Source organism: Balaenoptera physalus (assembly GCF_965194825.1).
Source record: "Balaenoptera physalus genome assembly, chromosome: 6".
NCBI classification, from domain to species: domain Eukaryota; kingdom Metazoa; phylum Chordata; class Mammalia; order Artiodactyla; family Balaenopteridae; genus Balaenoptera; species Balaenoptera physalus.
Window position 1 is genome coordinate 112,529,627 of NC_138885.1, and position 18,312 is coordinate 112,547,938.

The 18,312-nt window shown below is 47.6% G+C and overlaps 1 pseudogene across 1 annotated transcript; it reads right to left on the reverse strand.

The window, feature by feature from the left end:
• Positions 1-154: 154 nt before the first annotated feature.
• On the reverse strand, positions 155-18,256 carry LOC309662253 (nucleoporin p58/p45 pseudogene; annotated as a pseudogene). The gene is made up of 3 exons: positions 18,243-18,256; positions 11,827-12,055; positions 155-3,862 (listed from the first exon to the last, which is right to left on the reverse strand). The product of its transcript is annotated as a nucleoporin p58/p45 pseudogene (transcript).
• Between the last annotated feature and the right edge of the window lie 56 nt (positions 18,257-18,312).

The following is an 18,312-nucleotide window of genomic DNA, read 5'->3' on the forward strand; positions in this document are numbered from 1 at the left end:
GGGCACACCAGGAAGCACAGGGCACCACTTCTGCCTGCTCGGAGGCCACAGTGGCTCCCCCAGCTCAACTCCTCCTAATTCAAAGTGGAAAGTAGTGAGGGTAACATTTCAAACCATTCATTTCTTTTTTTTTTTTTTTTTTTTTTTTTTAAGATTCAAAGCAACTGACACAGTAAATTTTATTGTTTACATAATGACAGGCTCTGGACAAAGTGGAGACAATGGACACAGTGACGACACATTTAAACTCCTGTCACAAATTGATCTGTTACAAATTCCCAATGGTCAACATATTAAAATGTAAAATATATAAAGAAAAAAACACAAGAAATGTAAATATCCAGATTTTTGCAGCACAATGCAATGTCCTTTTTAAAAAAAGTTTGTTGTAATTGTGTATTTAATTCTGACAGTAATTCAAAACACAAAACCACATGTTTTCCTACCCTTCCCCAAAACCTGGATCTGGGGACCGCAGTATTAGGGAAGTATGCAAAAATAAAAACAACTTTCATGCTCAGAAACAAAGCATTTTCCTTATTTTAATGCATCAAGGCGCAAAAATTTCAATTCCAAAAGCCAATCATCGCTATATGCATATAAATAAAACAGATTTGACAACACTTTTATAATCAAACCCAACTAACGTTATACTAAAATATATGTGTGTGTGTGTGTGTGTGTGTGTGTGTGTGTGTGTGTGTGTGTATATGTAATACCTATTTTAGAAAAAAAGGTGCCTTGGTGAAAATGATTCTGAAAATATTCACTTGATGCACATTATGTACAAAACCTTCTATATAAAAAAATTAAACTATTTTCAATGAAATTCCACGTTCACATCCCATCTGAAAACTGCACTTGAAAGATAAAATAGGTCTACCTAACGGTTTCTGTCTGAAATCATGGCTAAGGCAGTTCTCTTTCCAAGGGCTCTCTTTTTCACCCACTCTCTGTCACTAATACTAACACAAATGACACACAGATGCAACCTGACATGTCTATATATCTTATTACCTGGAGCTCTCTGTTCACTGTTAAAACGGGGGATAGTTTACTGTTGCTACAAAGAATACTTTTTTTCTTAAAATATACTGTTCCTTTATTCCAAATTAAGCACTTACTTAAGACATAGAAGAGGCTGATAAGCGACTCCATTTGGTGTCAACATCAATAGCCCTGTAAGAAAGAACTCTCTATTGGAACAGCGAGAAAAGTTTCCACTGAAATAATAGTCATCCTTCACCTGCATAGAATCAATTTGGCTTAATAGCTCTTTGCCCCCAGAACACCAGTCTGGAGTTCAAATATGCTCTTGAAGGTTCATCTCAGATATGAGGATACATAGGATAATAAAGTTGTTGAAATCGGTTTGATGAGTCTCAGCAGCCCTCATCTGGAGTAGCTGCTAAGATTAACATGGCAACAAAAACGGGCAAGACTGGGGGCAATGAAGTTGAGTTGGTCAATATTTACACCAGTAACCATTTCACTAAGTCTTTAAGCAAATACCTACAATGACTTGGTACCTTTAGCTCCTTGTTCTACAAGCACTGAGGATTTGAAGCATAAAAGGTGAAAAATGGAATACCCTTAGAAAAGGGGAACAGTCTGAGGCAAAAGTTGTAGGTCTGTAAATATATATTCTATATGCACACACAATTGTGTGTATTATCCTGTATATATTTTACATACATATTCACAAGATGCCCTGCAGTGTAGTTCAAAAGGCCTTTTATCAAGGAACAAAGTGATTCTGGTACAGGCCCTAGAGTTCATACCACCTATATAAGAAACAAATGTGCATGTATTCACGTAATGTAAACCTTATCAACAAAAACATTGCTAAAACACTAGGTTAAATAGTAGTAGGATTTACCAATCAGCGATGTAATATTTCTTACACTGAGAATCAAAATAATGAAAAATACACAACTAGGTTTCAAATACACAAGAGAAAAGTTGTTTAGCATGGCAAACAAGAACAGAGTTCAAATTTCAGAAGTAAGGAAAAACTATCAAAACTTCGTAAATCTCCTGGGATGCAATTTAGTTACTGCATCAACTTTAGAAAAATAGACTCAGAGAATGAACGATGCTGCTACGGATTCTCTCAACACATCAACCCATATGTTTATCTTTTTCCTCTTTTGTTTCCAGCTGGAGGTTTCTTCAACTGAAGGAGTTGTCCTCCTGTTTCAAAACCTGCAGAGGCAGGATTGGACACCCCAAATGTCAAACCAGCTGATGCCGTGATGCCAGGGTTGCTGAAGTTAAACCCAGATGTACTTGAGCTGCCAAAGCCTGCACTAAGACTTCCTGAGGGTTTATTTGTTGTTCCAAATCCAAATGTGGAGGCCCCTGTGGTGCTGCATCCAAAACCAGAGCTAGCTCCAAAGCCTCCAAGGTTTGAAGAACCTAGGCCACTTGACTGCAAGCCAGTGCCAATACCTGAGCCGAATGGCGCTCCAAAACTAACTCCCAGAGATGGCTGTGGCCCTGTAGCAGGCTGTTGCTGCTGTGTAAGTGTTGCAGCCATGGCAACGGCTGCTGCGTTTGGCATGTTGCTGAAAGGGGTGGGTCCAGTAGTGACTCTGGGCGCATTCTGCCACTTCTTGGCTTCTGCTCGCCTGGCTTCAAACACATCCACAGCGTCTCCCAAGAACATTTTCCTGTAGCCAAGGTACTGTTCTTTGAGCACCTTCACATTTTCATGAATAGACTGAAGTTGTGCAGCTAAAGCTACAAATGTTTGATAAATTTTCTGCATAGCCATTGACAAATCTTGAGGGGTGATATGTGAATTGTTCGCTTGGGTGGCAAGATGGTTTTCCAGTTCTTCAATCTGTTGTCTGTACTGCTGGAGCTGCACCTCAAACTGCTGAGCCAGGATTCTGAAGTAGTCAGCAGGAGCTGTATTTTCATGTTGGAGTCCAGGTGGTGTTTTCTGGGTTCTTAAAGCTATTTCAGCATTTTTTAACTCCTGAGCAGTTTCTATTTTCAGTTTGTCAATACTGAGAGTGTTCCTCTGCAGCCCACTGGCAGCCAGCGACAGAAGCTGCTTCAGAGCTTTAATAACTTCCTGCACTTTAAGCATCGCTTTTGAAGACATTCTACTAATTTCTTCTTGAACTTGTTTTTGTTCCTTCACAAATTTCTGCAGGCTGTCCACGTCCTGGCAGATGACGGCAGGCAGAGTCTCGTCCTTCAGCGCTTTACTATCCTCTGGTCTTGTTCCTGTTTTATCACTCTTTTTATCCGATGAGCTGCTAAACTCTAACCCTCCAAGGCCTTCGTTGCCTGCAGATGAAGTAGCTGCTGCAGTTCCCAGAGACAGACCTAAAGCATTCTGTCCAAGTCCTGCAGGAGTCGACGTCAGAGCAGACGAGAGCGTGAGACCGCCAGCCGAGGCAGACGTGATGGGCAGCGCAAACGGTGTGGCGGACGCCGCGGGTTTGCTGAAGCCTAAGCTGAAGCCTGCCGTGGACGCAGACGTGGTGGCCGGCGGGCCTGTGTTCGTTCCTCCTAGAGTGAACCCAGTGGCAGGTTTAGATCCAAAGAGCCCGGTTCCAAAACCACCAGAAGGAGCAGATGTTGTCACTGGAGTCGCCGTGCTCCCCAGAGTCCCAAAGCTGAGCCCCACAGAAGGGCTAGACGCCGCGGTCCCGAAGGAGAAACCGCCGCCCCTGCCGCTCCCGCTGGCGGCCACGGTGGAGGAGCCCAGCGTGCTGCTCCCGAAGGAGACCCCCCCCCCCGGACATGGCTGCGGGCTCGGCGCGGTCGGCAAGCTAATGGGTCGGTTCGCCGCTCCCGCCTCAAGGCCCAAGCGGGCCGGGCAGCATCGCTCCCGCCCAGCCGCGACCTTGCGCGAACGCGGAGCCCAGCGGCCGCGAAGACCGGCCCGAGGATGTGGAGATGGCGCAACGCAGGTAACCAGCGGCCGCCCGCACGCACCTCCCCATTCATTTCTTTTTGACTACTAGGTGGCAGGCATTTTTCCAGAGTCTGGAGGTAGATTAGTGACCAGGCATTGCAAAGAGTTGTGGTGATCAGAGGGGCTTCAAAGAGGACGTTGCATTTACTTTTAGCTTTAAAGGAACTGTTACTTAAAGGTAGGGGCATATCAGTCTCCCTGGTCCTGAACTTTACCCTCCTTCCTTCCTCCCCCTGGGAGAGCCTGCAAAATTCCCCAGACTGAGAACCTGGGCCTTAATTAGTTACAGTTACTCCTGGAGTGTCTTAGATCATGTGTGCTGGGGTGGAAGGCATCTTGAGAAGTGAGCCTTAAAAGACTTCTCCAGGTGTGGTAAGGCAGGTGTAAGGGGGCAAAAGCACAGGACAGTGACCACTGCAGGCTGACTGAAAGCTGGGGACATGGAAGGGAGAGGTGGGAGCACAAAACACTAGAAAACTGGGTTGAGACCATATTGCTAAACCAAGCCATGTGAATTTAATGCTGCAGATACTGGCTTTGAGCAGGGGGCAGACACAATTCAGAGCTGGGCTTCCAAAGCCTTTGTCTGATAACCTAAGTAAGGTGGACAGGGGCTGGAGGTGCCCACGATGGACCACGTGTTGGGACTCAAGTGCCCAAATTTGGGTGATGGCTGAGCACTCACGAGGACCAGACCTTGAAGTTGCAAGAATGATACATGGTACAATAACATCAGTGAACATTTAGTAAGTACCCGTGATGAACTTGGCACTATGTCCTTTACTTGGGTAATTGTGGTTAATCCTTAGTAAATAGCTCGGTGCAAACTATCAGTCCTTTTTGCAGAGAAGAGTCTAAGCCCCTCACCCCCTACACCTGCCCCACCACCCTTGGAGATGACCAGAAAGAGGATGGGCATTTAGGTTTGGAACTCCAGGGGGAAGCTGGGGTGGACATTTCTCTTTGGGAGTAATGAGTGATATCAAGTGATTGCTGAAGTCAGGGGAAGCAGTGAATGTGAGGGACAGCAGCAGAGGGGGAAGCATCTAGGGATGCGAGAAGAGAACCAGAAGACACTGTCACAGGGAAGGCGAAGAAGAAAGAAGGCTCTGCCCGGAGGTTAAGTGACAAGGACTGAACATTGACAAATGCGTTTGAGGTTCAAGGGGTCAGAGCCAAATTCGGATGGAATGGTGAGGGCAGAGGCTCAGTGGGGTGGCCTGAGAATAGATGGGAAGTGAAAGTAGAGGCAGCAAGGAGGACACTTTCTTTGTTTTAATAAAATAATACTTTTAAAATTAAAATAGTATTACCTTCTCATCATAGACGGTCAGAAAATATCTTTTTATGCAAATGTGATTTTTTTTTAAGTTTTATTTATTTTTGGCTGAGTTGGGTCTTCGTTGCTGCACGTGGGCTTTCTCTAGTTGTGGCAAGTGGGGGCTGCTCTTCATTGCGGCACGCGGGCTTCACATTGCAGTGGCTTCTCTTGTTGCGGAGCACGGGCTCTAGGCGTGCGGGCGTCAGTAGTTGCAGCACACGGGCTCAGTAGTTGCGACATGCAGTCCCTAGAGCACAGGGGCTTCAGTAGTTGCCGCACGTGGGCTCAGCAGTTGTGGTGCACGGGCTTAGTTGCTCTGCGGCAGGTGGGATCTTCCCAGACCAGGGATTGAACCCGTGTCCCCTGCATTGGCAGGTGGATTCTTTTTTTTTTTTTTAGCAGGTGGATTCTTAACCACTGCGCCACCAGGGAAGTCCCCAGAACATATTTTTAAAGTATAAAAAAAATAAAACAAGTGATACCACATGAACCCATCAATTGAAGATCATCACTGATAGCATTTTAGACATTTTTATGCATTTTTGCTTATAGCAGTCGTATCAATTACACAAAATTTATACTGCTTTTCCTCCCACTTTAGATTAAAATGTAAAATTTACCCGCAGTACTAGTTTGGGTGCTTTTGGCTGCAAGTATCAAAAAACCCAACTAAAAGTGGCTTGAACAATAAGGACAATTTTTATCTCACATAACAAGAAGTCCAGGGGCCAATCCAGACTGGTTAAGTTAGGGGCTCAGTTATGTCTTCAAGGACATTAGTTCCATCCCCACTTTTGCTCTGCCATCTTCAGCTGTTGGAATAGCCTCTTAGGCTGCTTACTCACAGTCCTAAGATGCCTGCCATAGTTCCAGGCATCACAGGCAAATGACAGCACCCTGGAGCACGAAAAGAGCATAGCCCTGTATATCCCGTTTTTTTGTTTGTTTTTTTAAAAAATAAACTTATTTATTTATTTATTTTTGGCTGCGTTGGGTCTTCGTTGCTGTGCGCGGGCTTTTCTCTAGTTGCGGTGAGCGGGGACTACTCTTCGTTGTGGTGTGCAGGCTTCTCATTGTGGTGGCTTCTCTTGTTGCAGAGCAAGGGCTCTAGCCACGCAGACTCAGTAGTTGTGGCATGCGGGCTTCAGTAGTTGTGGTGCACGGGCTCAGTAGTTGTGGCACATGGGCTTCGTTGCTCCGCGGCATGTGGGATCTTCCCGGACCAGGGCTTGAACCCGTGTCTCCTGCATTGGCTGGCAGATTCTTAACCACTGCGCCACCAGGGAAGTCCCTATATCCCGTTTAGACAACTAGGAAAGGCCTATTTAGAAGGCCTCCAACCTATTTCCCTCCCCATCTCAACCTGGAGCAAATCACCGTGTGACCTGGAGCAACTGACTTGATCTCTTGGTGCCTTGGTGTTCTTTGCCAATGGGAATTATACCCGTGTTTGATTCATAAGGTTGTCATGAGAACTGACAATCTGTGTAAAGCACTTAGAACAATGCTTGGCACATGATTTGTGCTCTAAAAATATTTGCTATTATTATCTGATGTCAAGAATTGCGTCATATTCCTCGGTCTAACCAATCATTTGGCAGGGCAATGAGAGCGCCAGTTGGCTTGGACCAATCAGGATCCACCCACCAGGGCTGGGGAGGGGCTCACTTGGAAGCTATGACTGTTCATAGGCAAAACAGGGGTTAGCAAGGAAAAAAGGGAGAGTTGGAGAATGGGTATTAATCATCCAACAGGATCTGCCACACCTCTATTTTTTTTAATTTATTGAATGCTTAGTTGTACCAGGCACTATGTCAAGCATTAATTAATTAATTAATTAATTAATTATTGGCCTCGCTGGCTTGCGGGATCTCCTCCCCTCACACACACCTGGGATTGAACCCATGCGCCCTGCAGTGGAAGCGCAGAGTCTTAACCACTGGACCACCAGGGAAGTCCCTTGTATTGTTTTTTAAAAACAATGTTTATCGACATATGAACACTGTTCTATATGTGTGTATTCTGTTTTGTTTTTTTTTAACTTTTTATTCTGAAGTCATTTCAGGCTTACAAAATAGTTGCAAAAAAGTACAAGGAGGTCCCATACACCTGACACCTAGCTTCCCCAAATGTTCACTTCTTACTTTTAACTAGAGTGTTAGTATCAAAACCAGGAAATTAACATTGATACAATTCTAAAAATCCCTTTACCGTCTTTACTCAAATGTTACCAGTTGTCCCCCAGCGTCCTTTTTCTGGTCCAGGATCATGCAATACATTGGGTTTTAACTATAAACACCATTTTAAAGCTGCACAGATGTTCGCAGAACCTTAACTCTTCCCTTACTGCCGGACCTGTTGGCTGTTTACAACGTCACCATTGTGTACATTTCAAATGATATATTTGGGGCAGATCTTTTGGGCAGGTGGCTAAAAAGGAATTACTGAGTCAAAGGATATGAATATTTTTAAAGCCTTGATGCATGTTGGGAATTGCTTTCTAGAAAACTGTGCCAGTTGATACCTCCAGAAGTAATGTATAAATACTCATCTTCCCATATTCTTAGACGCCTTCAGAATTGTATTACTGTCTTTAATCTCTGCTATTTTGATAGATGAAAATCTTATCTCATTGTTTAGCTTGCATTTCCTTGATTCTTTTGAGGTTTAACATTTTTTCATGTATATATTAGCCATTTATCCCTTTATTAATTGGGGGTCTGTGTTCTCTCATTTATTTAAGGTCTTCATATATTAAGTAGATTAACTTTTTGACAAATTTGAGACAAGTATTTTCCACAAAATTTTTTTTTTGGCTTTTTCTTTTGTTCATATTATCTCATAACATAAAGGTTAAATTTTTTTTTAAGGAACCAGAAGAGTAATTCTGTCCCTTGTTAAGTCTTCAGTTGCTTTTTGTCTGGGTTTAAGAGTAACATATGCCTATTAAAGAAAATTAGAAAAACACTTATATTGCTTTTAGCCCTAGAAAGTCTTCCACTGTCCAGAGATTGGACATGTATTTAATTTTCTTCTAATTTGCTATGTTTTAATTTTATGTCCTTAGCACTTTAATTCACCTGGCATTTATTTTGGTGTATTCTGTGAAGCATGGGTCTAAATTGCTCTTTTCCAAATAGCTAATCAGTTATCTAAGCACCTTGCTTTCAGCACCACTAATAACTAATCTTTCTGCTTCCCACTGTCAGTGTTAGCTATTGTTGCAATAATGCCGCATAACAAGCAAATCCAAAACTGAGGGGCATACAACAACAAGCATGTACTTCTCATTCGTGCCCCTGTGGGCAGGTTAAGTTTCAGCTCATCTAGGCTGGGCTGGCTTCCAAGCTGTGAGTGGGATCAGGTCACTTCCATGTGTCTTTCACTCTCCTTAAACCAGCAACTAACTACCCGAGGGATGTTCTCATGGTGAAAGGCATGGCTACAGAGACCAAGTTCAACTGTAATAGCACATTTAAGACCTCTGCTTGTATCATTCCATTGGCCAAAGCAAGTCACAAGGTCAAGCCCAACATCAGTGGTGCGGGAGAAATATTTCACCTCCATGGAGATGGTGCATAGTCACATGGTGAAGGGTGTGTTTTCAGGGAGAGATGAAGAATTGAGAACCGAAATGCAATCAGTCTACCACACCCACGGAAACAGTCTTTCAGGAAACTAGGTTGTGTTAAGATAAAGGCAGAACAGAATCTAGATAGGGACCCAAGGTCAAGAGAAGTTTGTTTTGTTTTAATTTCTTTATTTTATTTTTGGCTGCGTTGGGTCTTCGTTGTTGCGTGTGGGCTTTCTCTAGTTGCGGTGAGCGGGGGCTACTCTTTGTTGTGGTGCACGGGCTTCTCATTGCGGTGGCTTCTCTTGTTGCGGAGCACGGGCTCTAGGTGCGTGGGCTTCAGTAGCTGTGGCACGTGAGCACAGTAGTTGTGGCTCGCGGGTTCTAGAGCGCAGGCTCAGTAGTTGTGGCACAGGCGTCTAGCTACTCCGTGGCATGTGGGATTTTCCCGGACCAGGGCTTGAACACTTGTCCCCTGCGCTGGCAAGCAGATTCTTAACCACTGCACCACGAGGGAAGCCCCAAGAGAAGTTTTTTAGGCAAGGAGGTACTCGAGTTTGCTTATATAGACTGAGAAAAGGGGTAGAGGGGTGGGTGGGCACAGAAATTATTTACCCTAAAAAGCATATTGGTTGAAAGCAAAGGAATTGGAGCTGGGCCTGAGGTTTCCAATAACAACTGTGGATAATGAGAGGAGATCTCAGCAAAGTAAAAGATCTGCCAAACAGAGGCAGACCTTAACCTTGACAGTGCCCCCCAAGCCAAATGTCTGCAAGCAATGAGGTATTATCAGGTATAAAGTGTAGGAGGGGGTGAATAATGAAGCATCAGTCTGGCTGGGGCAGAAGATTCTCATGGGAGAGGAGGTGAAACCAAAGCAGATTTGGAGCAGATTCGTTCTGGAAGTCTTCCAGAACAGGCCGGGGGAGGGGAGGGTGGCTTCCTAGCCCTGCATGAGTCCCCCAAAACACCCACTCTCATTCCTTATCCCCAGCCTTGCCCAGCTCCCTGCATTTCCTAAAATGTATCTTGGATGATTAGCTATAATCTTGTAAATGTGTGTGTAGCATGAGATTAGATTTAGGATTCAGTCGTCTCTGTATCTCTGCAGGCTCATGCTTGAGCCTGCATTTCCTGTTTCAGATGACAGGGACTGTGTTTTAATTTCTCAATATAATGCCTGGCACAGCCTTACCTGCAGAAAAGTGTGTTCACAGTGACTTTTGATGAGGTTCTGTAATTCTTCACTTTGCATGTATAGACACGGATTTAGAGACATGCAAGCTCCCTTGGCCCGGAAGGGCCTTCTACAAACTAGCTTGTCAGTCTTCTCACTCCCGCCTCTTCTGCGGCATACACAGGGGTTTAATTCAATTCTATCTGATTTTTGTTTATTGAGAGCCTTTTATGTGCCAGACACTGAGAAGAAGCTGAATTGTGGGTAAGGAGACAGGGAGGGAGCAGGCTATAGCTCCGGCCTTTAAGATGTATCCACATAAGAGAAACTTCATGTCTGGGGTTACTGAATGAAACCCAGGATTCGGTGTTGGGATTACAATTCATTGGGGATAATTTAACCCACCTCTTGGCTTTTTTGGGGCGGGGGGAGGAATGAGGCCTCCAGTTCATTGTGTGTAATGATCCTATACCTCTATACTCTCCACACTGGGGACTCAGTCTTTAGATTCAGCTATCTAATAAGGGTACATCAGAGGGAGAGAAAAAGTGTGATTTGGGGGTCAGGTTATCTAGCCTCTCTCAGGCCAGAGCACAGGCCGAAGCCCAAAAAGCAAGAGAAGAAAACAAGAGCAGTGCCTCCCCTGCTTCCCTCCCCAACTATCTCCCCGCTGGGGAGATAGCTACCTTCACTGTTTGCAGATTTCTTTCCCTCCCTGTGCTGGGCTAGGGCTAGAGCTGGAGCCAGAAAGAGCCCAACCTTAGCTCCGGTTTGCCCAAATCTGTAGATGTCACCACACCTGTCTTTACAATTCCTTCCAACCCACTGACCTTAACAACTTCTAGAACTCATTGGTAAGGCAGCATGGTGTGGAGGGGCGGTGGTTAATGAGGTGGAAACCCCACTGGTCTTGGGATACCTTGGGTCCTAGTCCTGCCTCTGCCATCCATTGCTGTATAATCTTGGTCGAATCACTCCCTCAGCCTCTGTGGCCTCTTCTTATCCTTCAGGGCATGGCTTACATGTCACCTGCTCAGGGAGGCCCTCCCCCATCTAAATTGGCCCTCTCTGTCCTCCATATCATTGCCCCTTCTGTTCGATTTCTTTATAGCACCACAATTTGTAATCACACACAGGTAGCTATGTATGTGTATATATACACGTATATGTAAGTATAGATAAATACATATATAATTATATTTGTCTGCTCATTTGGTTTGTTTCTCTGCTGGATTCTAGATTGTAGGCTCCAGGAATGAAGAGATTGTGTGTCTTTGACCCTTGCATTCTCAGAGCCTGGCACAGTGCCTGGCACAAAGGAGGACACAGAAAAGTAATTTAGTGAATGAATAAAAAGAATGAATGGCAGCTGACCCATGTGATCTCCCAGGTTCCTTCCAGCTGAAAAAGTTTATGAGGCTACGGTTTCCCGCCAAGAGGCCCATTCCAGGGCCTCTCTCAGAGTTCCCCGTTGGGGGAAGGTGGGAGGGTGTGGGGCCGAGCCCCGGACTCCAGCGATTTTATACCGGGATTAGCGCAGAGCAGAAGCCGGCTCCGGCCACGCCTCCCGATCGGCCAGCCGGGGGCGGGGCCAGGCCGCCTGCAGCCGGGTGATATTCCGGGCGTGCACCAGGCCAGGGGCGGCGAGCGGGCGGGTGCGAACGCGAGCCAATGGAGGGGCCGGACCAGAACGCCCCCAGTCCCCCAGCTTGCGGGTGCAGGGGGCGTGGCCCCAACCCCTCAGGTTCCCCAAGTGGGGGCCTGGGCCGAGCCGTCGCCTAGCAACGCCCCGCCCCGCCCCCTGGGCGGCCTCGGGCGCCTACCCCCAGCATGGCCTGGCAAGGCTGGCCTTCGTCGTGGCTGTGGGTCGCCAGCTGCGGGCTGCTGCTCCTGGTCCTCGTCCTGCTCGTGAGCCCCAGCAGCTGCCGAGTGCGGCGGACCCTCCGCAGCCTGTTCACGGCGCGTAGCCAGCGGCTGCTCTTCCGAATCGGGTTCGTGCCGGGCTCCGGCGGGATGCGGGGCTCGGGAAAGCGGTCGCGCTGGAAAGGGGGACTGAGAAGGGTGCCGGGGGAGGGTTTAGGGGTTCTGACGGGGCTAGGGCTAGGGGATCCAGGGCCAGAGAAGAGCGATCGGAGAGGCAGGCTGGAGAAGCCACTGATCTGGGGGGACTGAGGAAGAGAAGTTGGGGGTGGAAAATTGGGCTGGGCTGGGGAAAGCAGTTTGCGGCGGGGGGGGGGGTGTGGGGAGCAGGCCAGGGTAGCCAGAGAAAGGGGGCGTTGAGAGGACATCTGGAGAAAAGAGCCAGATGAGGGGCTGGAGACAAGGGAGCTGGAAAAAGAGAGCAGGTGCAGGAGCCCGGGCTCCCGCCACCCCCGCAAGTTCCTCCAGTGGCAGGTGCTGGTGAGAAGGCATGTCTCAGACCGTCCAAGTCTCACGTGAAACCGCTAACCCCTTCCATGTGTCCCTGTCCCCCTCCCCATCGCTCAATTCCCTACCATTCAATGTAAGCTCTTCTGTCCCAACAGAGAGTCCCAACTCTGTAGGTCAGTCTGTCCCTTTCCTTCAGTCCCCTCCCCCACCAATCCTGGCCCCAGTCATAAGCCTCAGGCTGTGAAATCCGACCCTAATCACTCAGCCTGACTTGTTGCTGGTTCACTGACCTCCAATGACTTTTTCCTTTCTGACCACCCCCCACTCCCACCCCAGTCCTCATTCTTCCCTTCCAGCTACTTCGACTCCTTCCTGGGCCAAGCAAGGTTGGTGACCAGCCCTGTTCTGCCACAGAAACACTAAGAGGCAGCGAAGGAGCCACAAGAGGAAGGCTTCCTAGGGTCTCTATCCCCTTCCCATTACCAGCAGGGCCAGGGGGCAGGACCTCAGGCCCCAGTTGAAGGACAGTGATGTTGGGCCTGGGAACTATGGGAGCCCTGGCCCCAGGCCAGGCTCGGGGGAGGACCTAAGCCGGGAATTTCCTGAGTTTCAGAGAAGACATTGTACAATTCACCCCTCCTCCCCGACCACCCCAGATATCCCAGAAGCTTCACCCCTAGGATTGTGCTCACACTCACTCTAAGACAAAGAGATATAAGGGCCCAGTGGGGGGAAAACTGGAAAAACATAGGTTGGGGGGGAATCTTGCACATGTGCCTTTTGGGGCATTCGCATCTCTAATAGCCCAAACATTGGTCACATTCTCAGTGATGCTCCGACTAAGTCACCACTGCTCTGCATTAAAATAATGAGATTTACAAATATTCAAATATCTGCATATTTAGGATTAAAAAAAAATTTCTCCTTACAACATTTATAGAAATTTTATTGCTCTATTTGGGGAGGGATTTTTAAATCTACTTCCAGCTTTCAAAATTGGTAACATTGAAATCACACAAATGGCCTGAGGAAGTGAAAAATAAAGGTTCCACAAGAGACTGGAATCAGAAGTCCTGAGATCAAAATTCCCAAGGTCGCCACCTCAGTATCCTGAGGGTTTGGCTATTCCTAGAACTTGGGGTCTGGGAGTTTCCAAATCCTCAAACTTGGAATTCTCAGAGAGCTTCTTTGGAATTCAGTATTCTGTGGGCTTTCCTGTGGCTGGATTTCAAGGTTGCCTTGGAACCAACTCCCCAAATTTGCAGAGCAGAAGGGCGTGCCTGGAATCAGAATCCCAGATCCTGCCCCTCCAGGGTCTGGGAAACAATCAGTCCAGACCCTTGGGGGAGAAGCCACTGGCTGCTGGGAGGGACAGGGGGTGTTAGCAGGAAACGGTCTGAGGGAAATGGGCAGGTGTCAATGCTGTGAGGGTGCCTCCAGGAAGGATGGAGAGGGAGGGGGACAGGATGGGTCAGGACATGATGGGAGGGGCAGAGCAAATGGGCACACTCCACCCTAAATGTGTGGCTGAGAGGACCACAAGTAGAGGATTCTACTGGAGGCTGGAAAGTGGATGATGGAGATAGGAAGCAATGGCTGGGAGAGGAGTCGTTGTTGATGTTATCATTAATAACAATACTCACTGGTGTTTGACAGCGTTATTAAGGGCTTTCCTCAAACATAACCACCATTGTCTTGGGATGGGGATAACTGGGCGCAATGCAGGGTTGATTTGGGCTAGCCTGAGGCAGACACACACATTTGGGACTCTGCGGGGCCTGGGAGGCAGCGTGTAGTAGTTAAGCATATAGCATGTGGGGACAGACAATCTGCTTTTGAATCCTAGCTTTTGTGCCTTAGTAGCCACGTGACCTTGGACAAATAACTCAGCCTCTCTGTGCCTCAGTTGTTTGCATCTGTAAACGGGCCTGGTGATAGTGCCTATCTCACAGCGCTCCTGTGAGGATCAAATGAAATTCTACATAGGGCCTGGCTTGTAGTAAGTGCTCAGGAAATGTTAGCAATTGCTCATTCTATAGCATGAGGGATGGGTGGGAGGGAGGATACATGGCGGTGGGCCATGGCTCCTTCTGGAGCTTCCTTTGTTTTTTTTTAAATAGGCGCCCAGATAGCTTGTCAACTTCCTTTTTTTTTTTTTTTGGCTGCACCATGCGGCACGTGGGATCTTAGTTACCTGACCAAGGATCGAACCGGTGCCCCCTGCAGTGGAGGCACGGAGTCTTTTTTTTTCTTTTATAAATGTATTTACTTGTTTATTTATTTTTGGCTGCATTGGGTCTTCGTTGCTGCGCACGGGCTTTCTCTAGTTGCGGAGAGCTGGGGGCTACTCTTCGTTGTGGTGCATGGGGCTCTCATTGCGGTGGCTTCTCTTGTTGCGGAGCATGGGCTCCAGGGTGCGCGGACTTCAGTAGTTGTGGCACACAGCCTCAGTAGTTGTGGCACACAGGCTCGGTAGTTGTGGCGCACGGGCTTAATTGCTCCGCGGCATGTGGGATCTTCCCGGACCAGGGCTTGAACCCGTGTCTCCTGCATTGGCTGGTGGATTCTTAACCACTGCACCGCCAGGGAAGCCCGAGGCATGGAGTCTTAACCACTGGACCACCAGGGAAGTCCCTCACTTTTTTTTTTTTTTTTTTTTTTGGAGCTTCCTTACATGCTTCTACTCCTGTCTTCCAAGTCTATCCTGCCCATGTACCCATCAGGAAATCCCACATCCCTTCATTCGTTCAGTGACCCCCCCCCTAACTGCCCTGGGTCGAGACTGTGGGATCACTGATATGAGCAGAGTCTGGTCGCCGTTCTCAAGGAGTCGGGGAGAGGAGCATGTGAAAAGGGACCCTAAGTGGCAGGAGGCAGGGCATGACAGTTTCCCCCAGGAGGAACAGGGTGTGCCTGAGGAGGCTGGGATCCGGAGTGTGTGCTCCCCTATGTGTGCCTCCTGCTTCATGCCTCAGTTTCCCTTTTGCCCCTTTGCCTTCTCAGTGGTAGTTGAGGAGGTTTGAGTAGAGAAAGGGCCCCTGAGCAGAGCCTGTCTGCAGGGGGTGGGGAGGGGAGGGGGGTGAATGGGGAATTAGGCTGGGAATGTCTTGAGAATGTCTGAGAAAGTGGAAAGCGCCTGGCCTCTGCGGATGGACAAGGTCACACGGTGATTTGCTCCAGGTTGAGATGGGGAGGGAAATAGGTTGGAGGCCTTCTAAATAGGCCTTTCCTAGTTGTCTAAACGGGATATAGGGACTTCCCTGGTGGCGCAGTGGTTAAGAATCTGCCAGCCAATGCAGGAGACACGGGTTCAAGCCCTGGTCCGGGAAGATCCCACATGCCGCGGAGCAACGAAGCCCATGTGCCACAACTACTGAGCCCGTGCACCACAACTACTGAAGCCCGCATGCCACAACTACTGAGTCTGCGTGGCTAGAGCCCTTGCTCTGCAACAAGAGAAGCCACCGCAATGAGAAGCCTGCACACCACAACGAAGAGTAGTCCCCGCTCACCGCAACTAGAGAAAAGCCCGCGCACAGCAACGAAGACCCAACGCAGCCAAAAATAAATAAATAAATAAGTTTATTTTTTAAAAAAACAAACAAAAAAACGGGATATACAGGGCTATGCTCTTTTCGTGCTCCAGGGTGCTGTCATTTGCCTGTGATGCCTGGAACTATGGCAGGCATCTTAGGACTGTGAGTAAGCAGCCTAAGAGGCTATTCCAACAGCTGAAGATGGCAGAGCAAAAGTGGGGATGGAACTAATGTCCTTGAAGACATAACTGAGCCCCTAACTTAACCAGTCTGGATTGGCCCCTGGACTTCTTGTTATGTGAGATAAAAATTGTCCTTATTGTTCAAGCCACTTTTAGTTGGGTTTTTTGATACTTGCAGCCAAAAGCACCCAAACTAGTACTGCGGGTAAATTTTACATTTTAATCTAAAGTGGGAGGAAAAGCAGTATAAATTTTGTGTAATTGATACGACTGCTATAAGCAAAAATGCATAAAAATGTCTAAAATGCTATCAGTGATGATCTTCAATTGATGGGTTCATGTGGTATCACTTGTTTTATTTTTTTTATACTTTAAAAATATGTTCTGGGGACTTCCCTGGTGGCGCAGTGGTTAAGAATCCACCTGCTAAAAAAAAAAAAAAGAATCCACCTGCCAATGCAGGGGACACGGGTTCAATCCCTGGTCTGGGAAGATCCCACCTGCCGCAGAGCAACTAAGCCCGTGCACCACAACTGCTGAGCCCACGTGCGGCAACTACTGAAGCCCCTGTGCTCTAGGGACTGCATGTCGCAACTACTGAGCCCGTGTGCTGCAACTACTGACGCCCGCACGCCTAGAGCCCGTGCTCCGCAACAAGAGAAGCCACTGCAATGTGAAGCCCGCGTGCCGCAATGAAGAGCAGCCCCCACTTGCCGCAACTAGAGAAAGCCCACGTGCAGCAACGAAGACCCAACTCAGCCAAAAATAAATAAAACTTAAAAAAAAATCACATTTGCATAAAAAGATATTTTCTGACCGTCTATGATGAGAAGGTAATACTATTTTAATTTTAAAAGTATTATTTTATTAAAACAAAGAAAGTGTCCTCCTTGCTGCCTCTACTTTCACTTCCCATCTATTCTCAGGCCACCCCACTGAGCCTCTGCCCTCACCATTCCATCCGAATTTGGCTCTGACCCCTTGAACCTCAAACGCATTTGTCAATGTTCAGTCCTTGTCACTTAACCTCCGGGCAGAGCCTTCTTTCTTCTTCGCCTTCCCTGTGACAGTGTCTTCTGGTTCTCTTCTCGCATCCCTAGATGCTTCCCCCTCTGCTGCTGTCCCTCACATTCACTGCTTCCCCTGACTTCAGCAATCACTTGATATCACTCATTACTCCCAAAGAGAAATGTCCACCCCAGCTTCCCCCTGGAGTTCCAAACCTAAATGCCCATCCTCTTTCTGGTCATCTCCAAGGGTGGTGGGGCAGGTGTAGGGGGTGAGGGGCTTAGACTCTTCTCTGCAAAAAGGACTGATAGTTTGCACCGAGCTATTTACTAAGGATTAACCACAATTACCCAAGTAAAGGACATAGTGCCAAGTTCATCACGGGTACTTACTAAATGTTCACTGATGTTATTGTACCATGTATCATTCTTGCAACTTCAAGGTCTGGTCCTCGTGAGTGCTCAGCCATCACCCAAATTTGGGCACTTGAGTCCCAACACGTGGTCCATCGTGGGCACCTCCAGCCCCTGTCCACCTTACTTAGGTTATCAGACAAAGGCTTTGGAAGCCCAGCTCTGAATTGTGTCTGCCCCCTGCTCAAAGCCAGTATCTGCAGCATTAAATTCACATGGCTTGGTTTAGCAATATGGTCTCAACCCAGTTTTCTAGTGTTTTGTGCTCCCACCTCTCCCTTCCATGTCCCCAGCTTTCAGTCAGCCTGCAGTGGTCACTGTCCTGTGCTTTTGCCCCCTTACACCTGCCTTACCACACCTGGAGAAGTCTTTTAAGGCTCACTTCTCAAGATGCCTTCCACCCCAGCACACATGATCTAAGACACTCCAGGAGTAACTGTAACTAATTAAGGCCCAGGTTCTCAGTCTGGGGAATTTTGCAGGCTCTCCCAGGGGGAGGAAGGAAGGAGGGTAAAGTTCAGGACCAGGGAGACTGATATGCCCCTACCTTTAAGTAACAGTTCCTTTAAAGCTAAAAGTAAATGCAACGTCCTCTTTGAAGCCCCTCTGATCACCACAACTCTTTGCAATGCCTGGTCACTAATCTACCTCCAGACTCTGGAAAAATGCCTGCCACCTAGTAGTCAAAAAGAAATGAATGGGGAGGTGCGTGCGGGCGGCCGCTGGTTACCTGCGTTGCGCCATCTCCACATCCTCGGGCCGGTCTTCGCGGCCGCTGGGCTCCGCGTTCGCGCAAGGTC